This window comes from Rhea americana, unplaced genomic scaffold, assembly GCF_003343005.1.
Source record: "Rhea americana isolate MKP2758 unplaced genomic scaffold, rheAme1 scaffold_27, whole genome shotgun sequence".
NCBI classification, from domain to species: domain Eukaryota; kingdom Metazoa; phylum Chordata; class Aves; order Rheiformes; family Rheidae; genus Rhea; species Rhea americana.
In genome coordinates, this window is record NW_028186390.1 from 2,796,832 (window position 1) to 2,810,017 (window position 13,186).

Below are 13,186 nucleotides of genomic sequence, written 5' to 3' on the forward strand. Positions count from 1 at the left end.
TTCAGGTCTTGCCTTGAGGTGAAGTCCAGGCAAGGGGAAGTTGGGTGTCTCCTGGACAGCTCCGGGGAGCACYGAGAACCAAAGGTGGCCACGGCTTGCGCAGGAGCTACTCCCCCACCGGCCGGGCATGTCCCCCYGCGTCTGAGCAGGGCCAGGCTGGCGGTGACGACACACGCCGGCACTCCCAGACGAGCTAAGATACTGAGTCAGGTCCGCAGTCCATTTTCGTGTACGTGYTGAAAGRTGTAAAATGTTCTTTGGTTGGTTGGTTTTGCGAGTTCAGCCTTGAGTTGGCACCTGCTGAAACAAGTGCAGAAATTTAGTCGGAGTGTGACTGTGGAATTACAAATTTGCCTTCCCAATATTTAAATATATGAATACCCAGGGAAGACTCAAGTTATTCAATCGTTGGATGACTCGAGCTGGAGCAATTTGAGAATTTGACTTGTAAGGATCTCAAAAAGCTGCTGAGCAACTGATGTTGCACTACAGAGGACAAATGACAGTGATGTGGCTGGAGCAAAGACTCCAGGAAAGGGCAGRCCAGGAGGAATCAGTGAATATTGGATATCGGGAAAGAGAAAGGCCATATTACTATGAGATTTTATGATATTGGTGATTTCATCACCTCTATGTTGTTCAGATYGGATTAGATTTAGCCAGGTCAATTGGTTTTATGTTTTAATTGAAGATTAACTTATTCTGAGTTTATACAGGAAAATGATCTACCAAAGACCAGAAGGCTGCCTTTTTACTTCAGTCATGTCAGTAGTGTCTCCATGCGTTAAAAAAAGACCTCTCTTGAGGTGTTTTGTAGATAACAATCTCCTGGTCATTTGATTCAGAGAGAGTTTTCTTTTAAAATGTTAGCTTGGCTTTTCAAAGAAATGTAGCCTATCTTTCTGTGACTGAGGGAAGAGTCTCCACTAAGTCAAAGATGGGTAATTTTCACTTTAAAAAGGCATTAGTTTGCTGGCCGGATAGCATTTCTGTATCAGTCAGCAAATAAATCCATGACTTCATACGGCATGAAGTACAGAAAGTGGGTATTAAATTGAGTCTCTCTTCTACCAAGTACCTTTTTTTTTTTTTTTTTTTACAAAACTGCTAGGAACTTAACATCTTTAAAATCTCTAGCCTTCTTTTTAACATGGTTGAAATTGAGCAATATATTCAGAATTTATTACTGAAGGACTGACAGACACACAGCACAACTGTGTAGACCTTGTCCTCTCAGGAAATTAGGTGATATCAATAAAAAAAAAAATACAGTGGTAAATTTCATGATTTTTCAGACAGAACTTGCCATCATTTTGAAGCTTGATTGAGGACTTTGTGAGGTTGGCAGTACTGTATTCAAAGGATCCAAGACTTAAAACTTATCAGGACAGAGAAATCTCTAATTCCAGTCTGATAGATATTTTTCTTTTGAAATATATTTCTTCAACAAATACTTCTGTTCTGCAACAATTTCTATTATTCAGTTGTTAATAGTTATTTTCTTCCGAAACCTAAGTTCACAATCTTATTTTTCTTTATGACTCTCTTTCTCCTTCTATTCTCCTTTCTTTTGCCCATCTTATCCTTTTCTATCTGTTTCCTTTGAGATTTTGTGTGAGCCAGAATTCAACAACCACGGCAAAAAGAGATTTATCACAGGATACAATCATAYAGTTCCAAGATGGCTCAGTTTGACTATTCAATGCGGTATTCTCAAATTAAGTGCTCAAGATGTGTTTAGGACTATAGGACATGCTAGAGCTATGTTTGAATTCCATATTGTTATTTTACTTTGGGAGATTTTTCCTTTCATTTGTTCAGAACTCAGATAAGAATTTCCCACTCAGAATTACTACTACACTGATTGAGAACAAAAAAATTACTTRTCACAGTTCTGTTCTTAATCTCGAACAATCTTTTACTCATACTTACTAATGTGATAAAGCAGATCTGTATTTGAGCTGGAGTGACAGTGTATTCTTTCTCCAACCCTGATTAAATTTGCCTTTGAAGAAAGCTAAAATGTTGAAGTGTTATTAGCAAAAATTCTTCATACATTTTTTAATATCAGTAAACTCATTTGTATAGTACAATTAATTTATACTTGCCATCATTCTTGGGTGATATTAATTAGCACTCAGTTGTTCATATTAATGGGAATGATTTATATGAAACTCTAGAAATGAGCTTCGGATTAGCTACCTCGGAGACTAAATTCACTAGGTAATTGCTGGAGAATCACCATTCCAATTGCTGGAGAATTGCCAATCCTCTCATCAAAGAAACTCTTTGATGAGATTCAGAAACAAGACTTGATATAGGAAGTGGGTGTGTGAGGCTCTTCACTGATCAGTGGATCAAGTGCATGGTCTTTTATGTTGGAAGAAAATTAGATTGACTTGTTTGTCCATTCCAATTACAAAACACAGATCTCTTCTTCCAATAAGGGCAAGTGATTTGGATTTCAGAAAATACGTTGCCCTCTTTCCACTACTACCAACATCAGTTTAAGTTGTTATTACATACATGCCCACAGAAGTTCTCTCTGCTGGCTGAAGAGTGTATTTCAGCCTAACAGTGAAGTCATTCAGCTTTCAGAGAAACTACAACAGATCAAAGACCTTTGCAGGACACATTTGAGTAATGGACAAATTATCTRTAACTTTAAAAACTGTGTCCAAAAYAGGATAGTACTATTCTTTGAGTGCTGGACTATCTGTCCCTGTTAATATGAGTCTCTTCTGCAATGAAGCTGTAGCTCTGTTTTGTCTTATAAGCCTACTTCCCTGAATRCCTGCGACTCAGACCTTTCTGAAAATCTTTAATTGACTCACCAATAGTCATACTGGCTTCCAAAAGATTGCTTTCGCTATACTTAATGCCCCTTTTCAAAATAGTTGGTTCCATGGAACTACGTATCTGGCTTTCCATTTCTTATTACTGTTCTCAAGCCTTTCTGATGAAGTCATAAACAGAAGTATACAGGTACTGCACTATGTAGCAATTAGAACAATAACAATTTTTGTAATCATTAAAATAATTGTAATCTCAATCTAAGATACAATTAGCATGGAAGGCATAGAATCTCTTATTATATCATTCTGGCTCCACAATATGCTGGCCAGCAGAACTGGGCTGGTTGCATTTAAGAATTACTCTGACAGCTTAGAGCAAAAAGTACTTGAGGAAGAAGCTCCACCTTCTGATTAAGCCATTTGGTTTGGAGACAACTTGCAGCGAATAGTACCTCTGCACACAAGAACTGAGAACAAATATTCATCCTGACATTTAGGGGACCCATTTCTACCAGCTAAGCTTCTAAGAAACAGAAAACTAGTTCTAATTGACTGTTAGAACAGCTATCTGGATTAGCMTCAATCCTCAGACTTGGACCTACATGAACTTTTCTTTTTGTATGAGCATTATCTAATAATTAATAGGCAAAAAGCTATACAAATTACCTTCAAAAGTAATATGATGGCAAATTACGCAATTAAACAAAGTTGTCATATCAAAATGGTGTAACTAGCCCTAATTAGAACAARCTGACATCATTGTGTTATTTGACTCCCATGTGTATTGGCAAAGGAATGAAATCCATGAAGAGRCTGTCATAAGTCTTGGGCCCTGTTCTTAGTTCAACTGAGGTACAGCTGTAAGCAGATTGCTTTTGCAGTGCATGCTTCAGTTTACTTCTCTGTAAATTTGTGATAATGATAGAGACAATTCCAAAATATGTTTGCATTGATACCCTATGAGAGTGAACACAAGTATAAAATATTCTGYTGTGTTTTTTCCTGTTACTCTAGAGCCTTCCAACTTCTAGGCCTGTTAACTGGCTATCTTTCATAGAATGGATTATTTGAATTGCCCCAGTCAGCATATACTGTATAGATTTTGCCTTCAGAGAGTCATTTCTTCGCTTTACAAAGGTAAATAATAAAGAGAGGAAAAAGTAGTTTTGAGCCTCAGGAAATGAGAAGAGATGACAGTCAAAATTTAAAGGAAGGGGGAGAATCAATGAAGCAGAGTGAAGTAGGAAGATTTATACATGTTGAYACAGGTGATTTCAAGGTGAAGATGGAGCCCTGATAAATAGCTTGTGTTTGGTGTGTGATGGCCTCAGTATCTACAGTTTTTTAGATGTTATTATTGGTAAATATTTCTTAATAATGGCTCATTCGTGTAAATAAAACAGATTTACCCTTTCACGCTTATCCTTCTAGAAAGAGAATAATAGTTTGAATTATACAGTTTCCAACACTGAATCTAGCCAAACAATCTTGGTTGCCATTTTTATAAGTGAAGTTGTTTCCTTTTTTTTTTTCCTTTTCGGATAGGCATAATTCTTTTTACTGAACTGAGCTTTAGGCACATAAATGATGTATTCCTTAGTTACCAAACATTTACAGTGTGGCACAAGTTCAGTCATGTAACTTTTCTGTGCTTTTGTTTACCCTACTTGTAAAATAGGATTATTTATAATTTTAGAGATATAGTTATATGCTGTAATGTAATTTCTACTTAAATAGAAGTGTGCAAAATTTAAAGCATTTTAATAAGCATGTAATTTCTGTGTGTAGGGGATGATTACAGGATAATTCTGAGACTAAGTTAATTGTAAGGGAGGAAGAAATAATGGGACTATTATTTCTGACAGTTAWATTAAGCAGTATATCCATCAGAGATAGCACTTGTAAAACGTTTAAGTTATTTAATCTTTTCAACACGGATTCTACGTTAATACACAATAACAGAAAATGATAAATTCATGGGCTCATAATTAACTGTTGCTTTCTACCACAGTTTGGATTTTCCCTGGCTGATACTGAAGATTAAAGAAAATACCTTCAGAAAAGAGGTATGAGACAGTGACTTCTAGATATAGGTCTATAATACAATAAAACATCTTCCCACATTTTCACTCTAAACTTGAATTGAAGCTTATTAATTTTCTTCTTTGGTTCAGTTTCTTAGACTAATAATTTAGATTCAGTCTTTGTAGGAGGATTTTCTAAAAATCAATACTCTTTTTTATATAATTATTATAATATTAATTTAATATTTTTAAGTTTTCTTTTTCATGCGTTTTTGTGCACCTTGGCTCAGAATTCTTTTTCTCTCTTGGACATCATAAAGAACATTCATTCTAGTTTATAATTTAAAGAGATTCAGCTATTAATAGTAGTGACAGCTCTTCCCTCTCTCTTTAACCCTCCCGCACATCTTTCTCTCTATTTCAGGTGGAGAGGGAAGCATCATCTATTGTTAAAGTTCTGTAGTACTTCCTTCMTAAGAACCTATTTCAATTGCTCCTTATCTTGCCAAACTTCATTATTTGGACTGAAGTTTTCTGTCCTGTGTTTCTGTCTCCCGCTGTTTTTTTGTAGAATTTCGCTAAGAGATAAGTAGTGAGGCTTGGAGTCGTGGGAGGAAGATTTAAAATGAATAAGGAGTCGGAAAAGAGAAACAGAGACCCCAGTGGAAGGGTTAAGGCAAGGAAGCTGGAAAAGATGAAATAGAAGGGAGGTCTGAGGTGGAGGAATGACAACTCGTATGGTAAAGCAGGATCTGCGTGAGTGAAGACCTTAAGGCCAAGAATTTAGGGATGCAGGCATTGAATTAGGTTGTGGTAGGAAACTGGAACTGAAATGAGAAACTTAAAGTGACCCAGGGCAAACTGATAGGAAAAGACAAAGAGGACCTGGCTTTAGAGGTACCCAAAGAAGTCTGTGCTCACTAGAGGTCATTTAGCTGTGGAGCTTGGAACAGAACCCAAATGTCCTGCATTACTTTTCTGTCAGCACAGATTATGTCACATATATTTCTGTCAAATATATGTGAAATCTTGGGGTAAAATGTATGCCTCATTCCTCTTTCACACTGATGATGACAAACTATTACTGTTATCAGTTATTTCATTAATAAATGTGGCAAAGATTTACATGGTATTTTGAAAGGTCCCAGATGACCCATGCAGTTGCCAATAGGAAATTCTGCTCATTTTCTGTATTTGTTTTCAAATATAAGGAATTAATATGCACAAAATTACATTCAAAGAATGTTAGGTTACTCAAAATTTAGAAGTACCAAACTTAGAGCTAATAACATGATCACACACTGACTTTTAAGAGACGCCTTCTTGTTTTGCAGTAGRGGATTAAATATTTTATTTTCTTGCTTTTTTTTAATGTGTAGTCAAAAGTTTATTTACTGTATATTAATCATATCCACAGTGAATACACAAAAATTTCAAGCTGAGCTTTTTATAATAATTAAGACTGCTTCACAGACATTAATTCATTTTCATAGTGTCCTGTGAGGTGAGGAGCTGGGGCATTTATCTATTTTGCAGTTACCAGAATATTTCATTATATACCCATCTCTCATACCTGATTTGGGAGGCACAGATGCCTATTTTGCATTCTCAAAAATTTTTCTTTTAGTAGGAAAACTGTAGAGACATACTTGCTATTCATAAAATGCTTCAGATACTTGAGTGGAAGGTGATAGAAAAGTTCAAAGTATTGCTTTTAATTACTATAATAGCATTTTATTACTATGCAAAAACATTACTAACCTAGCAAAGGGGATTTTTCTGTCTCTCGTTTGGCTGACATCTAGAATGCACTTTTCCTCTACATTAAAAAATGTATTGAAAAAAATCTTCTGATTAAAAAAAAATACTGCAAAATTCCATAGACAATTAGAATCATAATAGAAGTGTCAGTTCAGCCCTGTTATTGATAACAGTGTTCTAAATCTGATGGGAAAGAACTCACGTAGTGCATTCTTTCATGCTTCGTGTATTACATCTAATTATAGGAARATGTGAAGCTGGACTTTTCACACCTGATACTGCTATTGTGTTAGTCACAAGCAGTGGCATGCCTTTCTTACCAATTATTTTCCTGACAGAATTTCAATTTTCTTTCCTAATTGCAAGAACTCATTTTTATTCCCCTCTTCTGTTGCTGGAGGTGGATTTGTTTCCATCTTTGGAATACCACTTGATTTGGGGACAATGTAAAGAGAATCAGTTTCAATAGCCCTTCTGCCTTTGGCTGAAGTTAGAAAGCCTTATTCATTTTCAATTCATTTTTCACTTCAGTAGTAAAAATAAGGAGCAGTTGTGCTACATAAAGCAATAATCTCTTGGAAAGATAAAAAATAACATCTCATTATGAACACCAAACATAGCCTATGACTTGATCAAATGCTTCTTAACATTAATCAAATACAGTCTACTAATAACACCTAGCATTTAAATGGTTTTGTATGTCTTTGAGACACTCTACAGGTCTTTCAAATCACTCACATTTGCACAATAGTTATTAATATACAAATGAGGGACATGATTGTTAACTTTTTATTTCAGAAGTCCCTCATTATCACAGCACTGGATTATCACACAGTCTGTAAAGGATGGAACTGCTCTAAGTGATAGGCTAGACCTCTGGAAGCTGAATTAGGTGAACTATTGGTTGGGTCTCCACCTCATCAATCCTGGTTTGGTGGAACGGTCACTAGCTGGATCTTAGGTGGATAATTCATTTGGTCTGTCTTAGTCTGGAGACAGACTGGTGAAGGCTGTTTAAAATGTCAGCTGACTTTGTGTTGGTGCAGATGAGGAACGATCACATGTTCTCTTATGGAATGGTCTTCTCTGGTGAAGAAAAGAAATAAGCTTCTGTATACCTAATTAACCTCYAGAGCTCCTCCAGTTTGATTCGTAAGAGCTGCCTGACTGTAGCGTTAGATCACTAAAGAAAAGAAATGTTGACACAGAGAATGGGCAGTAAGTATTAGAGCTTCATGCCTGACATACTCAGTTACATCAAAGGCTTCCAAAGGTAATTGGAGCTTATCACTAGTTGCCTAAGAACTACTTCCCATTTTGGTTCACTTGGGAGTGTTTGTACGTACAAACCAAAAAGCTCTTGTGCCGAAAGTCAGAACTTCCAACATTTGTACATTTTCTGCAAGTCTTGGCTGAGGTCTGTTGGCAGGATACTGGGAGGAGGCATTCATACTAATCCTGCTCTGAGAATATATCAAACTCCAAGTTTCAAAGCTTTTAGTTTGGCACATTCTTATCAAATATCTTCAGGTACTGACTAAAATGAACATTCACAGTCCAGACAATAWGTTCTGGTGAGAAGTGTTGTGTGGATGGGAAGCTTGTTCTTGTTTTTGTCTTGCACATCTATCAGAAGTCCTCTGGGGATCTAGGGACTCCCTGGAATCTTTGCCTGTCYAGTGTCCTCTGCTTATTATCTTCAGGTGGTATCCTTATTTTTGACATTTGGCTCTCACTCTTATTTCTACTTTTTTTTCTTCATTTTTTGCCTCAAATGTTTTGCTTCCAGGCTCTGTGTTCTACCTTTTGAGTTGAAAGATAGTCTTTTTGCCCGGAGTAAGTCTAGCATAGCTATGCACGGTACAAACAGGTTGGTATCTCTTGTATCAACTTTTATCARCTTTTCCCCAGCACTGGTCAAAGTAGCTTCTTCTCCGGCTAGGAAGGAAAAAAAATTAGTAGAGAAGCTGTCTGAAGCTTGGGGGACAATTTCTCTGTTTTCTCCTGAGGAAAATAGTTCTGTCAGTTTTTCTCCCCACTGCCTTCCTTCATGCAGTACTTTTATTTTTTATTTTAGTCTCCCCTGTTTTATTCCTGACTGCTGATTGTTGATGCTGCTCCATCTGTCCCAACTAAAGCAGATTTATACGGCAAGAGGAGATCAGAAATTGACTTCTAAACAGATAACTTCATCAAATCTTATCACCTAATCCATTTGGCATACATTTTGATCAATGCCTGGAAGACATTGATGAGCAAGTGCTAAACTCATTGGTCTAGGCCTTTAGTCCCCCATATTCTTTCCTACCCAGTCCAGGATATCAAAGTGATTAGAGTCTCCCACATGAGGTCTTGTCCACCTTCCAGGAGTTCAGACATCTTAGCAGTACATAGCAGCAGTGTTTTCACAGGAAGTGTTTTTTGAACTGAGGAGAGAAAAGACACTTAAAGCATTTCCATTTCAGAGGACRTTAGGGGAAAAGTTTGGTTAAGTGTCATGTTAAAAGGTCAAAGGAAGTGTGTAGGGCATTTCTTTAGCTCTTTGCTGCGAGTTAGGCATTACAGAAGATGTGTAATAGCACATCTAATAGCAAGAAGTAAGATATAGTTATTAGTGTGTTCAATAATATGATATCAGATATAGTCTCTCTTCCAGCCAAGACTAAGCCAATACACCTCTACTGAAGCCCAATTTTAATGACAATTGCATTCATCATTCTTCTACACCTGGAATTTKCCAAGGAGTTTTGACAGGAATTGTTTCTCTATTGCTACCAAAGTGCCAGTAGAATGTATCAGTGCAGTTCACAGTGACAGAAATGATGAACATTTCAAAATAAATAGTCAAAGCAAAACCAGACTAAGTTATCTTAATTTACAGTAGCAGTGCTGTTTATCTTGTGGAAGCAAATGTAATTACTTTGTATTACTTTGTCTGTTGCCTTCTATTTCTCCCTTTAACTGCTGACAAATCAATCAGCTTTTATGTGACATGACTCGCTTTCTCTTGTTTTGATTAACTGAAGGTGRTATATCAGTACAAACTTGGAATCAGAAGATCTACATTCTGTTCCTTGCTCTTCATTTACTTGTTACATGCTTTTGGGAAGATGGTATCACCYGCGTGCTTCAATTGTTTCATCTGTAATACGAGTATAAAGCCCTTTTCTTGCTGCTGTGAGGTTGCTGTGAGTCTGAATAACAGAATTTACTAATTATCACCCTTGAATAAAATCATTCAACTTTACTATTCTTATTACTACTATGGTTACATCAGTAACAAACATTCCTGTCCACTGACTTTTTTTCTTCTTCTTACAGATATTAATGTTTTGAACTTTATTACATTCAGCATGGAATAGACATAGAATAAGACACATACCATTTCCCCCCAAAATGTTAAAACTGCACTCAGTAATTAAAAAGGTCAAGTCTTCTTTTTTTTTCACTTTTCCAATATCAAGGATGGATTTGAAGTTTAACAGAGGGACTCACTGAAAAATTACTTTTCTAATGGAGTAAGTAAGAATGCATCCTATTAGTTCTAGAAATATTAAGAGCCAGGTTCACAGAATGAATGTCCAAATCATGTAAATTTATGAAGAAAAGGCACCCAATGCAAAACACTTTGTCAACATTAAACTATAATTATATTATCTGGATTACAAAGAACAAGGGATCCTCAGCTAATAACAGGACTGCAGGACTTGTCTTGAGCTGTGAATTTTGGGCTGATTCATGAAAGCTATGAACAGTGTTGTATTCAGCCAATTAAGTCATACAGTCACTGGAAAAAGACTGCAGAAAAGATTGACAGAATCGCTRTATCACTTTTGATCATGAATGTTCGCTGACAGTCCCTGTTGATTCACTTGATACTAACAAGTTCTATAAAGCAGCACACAAATGTTTTTGCAAGTAGCTGGTTTATTTATTGGAGACTGCTTCCATCATGCCTACAAACAGCTGTGTCAACACATATGTGAGATGAAGCCTCTTTGCTCCTGAGCCAGCAGAGCAAAGCAGCTCTGTTGTCTGTGAATACATGTATATGAATATGATGTAATCATGCCACATGGGTGATTCTGCAGGCTTCCTTCTACTGATGACATTAAGTCAGCATTTGTATCAAAGGAAAGAAAACTAAGARTAAAAGAAGGTGGAATTTCATTTTTTATTTTTATTTGCTTCCGTGACTGCTATTTTATAATTGAGTTACATTTTAAATTTTACATTCAAAAGGTTCAGATTGAAGCAAGTACTGATCTCCCCACTCCAAAGGGAAGTTTGAATTTTTATCGTGTTACAAGTCTGTAATTGAGGATTCTAATCTCACTAAACATTTTTACATCAGAAGCTCCTACTCTAAATTGTAATCTCTCTTCTGATTCAAAATAATGCCTGTAGGAGATCTGTAATATTTTGATATTACTGCAGTTTGTTCTCAGGAGCTCTGAAGAGTTCTTGATAAAAAAAAAAAAAAAAAAAAAAAAAAAAAAAAAAAAAAAAAGACATACAAATGAAAAGAATTGTGGCTGTAAAAACAATTGAAGACAGAATCCTACAGAAAGTCAAACTATAAATAACGTAAATATTAATCCCCCTAACGTTTAAAGGTTTCTACATTATCTGATAGATGTAGGAATTTTAAGGACCTTACTACAATACAAAAGTAGCCTTTACTTCTGGAAATTCTCCASATTCTTGGGCAGAATGTGGATGAGAACCTATCAACAATATGGAAATATATTCCTCCCAGTGTTAAAGAGCTTTGTAGGCTTTCTTTCAAAATAATGCAGAAACATTTCATTGCTTGCATTTAAATATTGTACCAATTATTATAATAACTTTTAAAGTATTCATCTTCCACATGAGAATATAAAAGGAAGAGAAGTAACAAGCATACAGGTTGACTGTGGTAAGCCTCTATCAGAAGAGAATTTGGCCTGACAATTGGGAGACTGCATTCATTACTTTTCTTGAAAGAACTTGTGTTTTAATGCTGCCATTCTGTTCTGTTTAGAAATTAAACCATTCAGCTCATGAATCAAGGACTTAATTTTATTTAGAGGAGTGATAAAAAGACCATTCCACCACCATGAAATCACTTTTTGTCAAGTCACCATCTGGTCCCAGAGAGGTTGTCTTGTTCAGAACAGATAATCAGTACAAACAGTAAAAGACCAGTAAGTGGAAGAGTAATTAGAAGAGTTTGTACAAATATGAAGTGTTTTTTTTTTAATTATTTTGTAAGTTACTAAAGTGTATAAACTAAGATGGATAGCCAGGCTCTATTGATGGTGAGGTGCTATCTGACTAGCTGTTTTTTTCAAAAGATTTTTACTTCATTATTCTCTAGTTGTTCTGGCTTAACACAATGACGGTTTCCTGAGAACAGCTGATTTCCTGTATTTCTGCCATTCAAGGGGATAGAGAGCTTCATGAAAAGTGAGTTTATAACCGGTTGCCAGTGATATAATACACAAGAAAGGCCAAATCTCTGTAGTTGCTTGGCACCTGGCTCTTCCATCATATCAATAGATCTATTACAAGTATAGTACACAACCTCTTTTGTTTCTTCGTTTATGACTTCTGTACTTTTGGATCACCGGCCTCCATCTAAGACAGTATTTCATGCATTAATTAATTAATTTACAACTTTTTTATGTAGTATTATGAACTTTATTAACAGAGAGGAAAATCAGATCACAGACAGATTAATTCACATGCTAAGCATCCGAAAGGAGACACTGACAATGCAAGGGGCAAAGCYGAACACTGGTGGTACCCAGTCAGGATATCACATGGATGCTGAATGCAGAAATCTGTAGCAGCTTTTTCTCATACAGTGCTTTAGTGCATATGTAATTCTTAGGAGGGAAGAAGTAGGTAGTGTGTGTCTTAGAGCACTGAGTTTCCAGCAAGGAGCTCAGAGTGTAGCTAATTTGTTGGACCAGRTACCTTTCAGATATTGTTTCAAACATTGATTCTTTTGGGTTGTTTTCAATAAATCCTAAATCACTTAGAAATAACATTTTAAAGAATATGAAATAAATAGAGAAAAGCATTCACTGTAAGATTGGGGATGCACAATAAACAGGTTACTTTTGTTCGCTGATAGTCTCATCAGTAGCATTTATGGAACTCTTGTGTCTGGTACAGAACTTAAGGACGAGTGTGTCTTAAGGACAGACTCATGAGAAGTTGTTTTGTGTTGATCCCAGCGAAGTGAATTTTAGCTCTATCAGGGGAATATTTTCTTCTAGAAAAARTAGGGGCTGAGTGAGGCTCTGTCTCCTGAGTTTTGCATAGCAAAAGCAGGGCCAGGGCACTCTTTTAGAGCCAAGTCAGAATAATTCCATCAAGTGATGATTAGGCTGTTGTGCTAAAATCAAGCTACCACTACTGGAACCAAATCACAGTGATCCTCTTCCATCCTGCACATGCACATAGTCCCCCTTCAAACCATTGTCAACAGAAGCATCTTTAACATCCCATGTATTTTCTGCTGTTCCAGTGTTATTAGAGAATAACAACATTGGAATTAGAATATTAGAATTGGAATATTAGAGAATAATAGAGAAAGGGAGAGAATAAGCATGRATT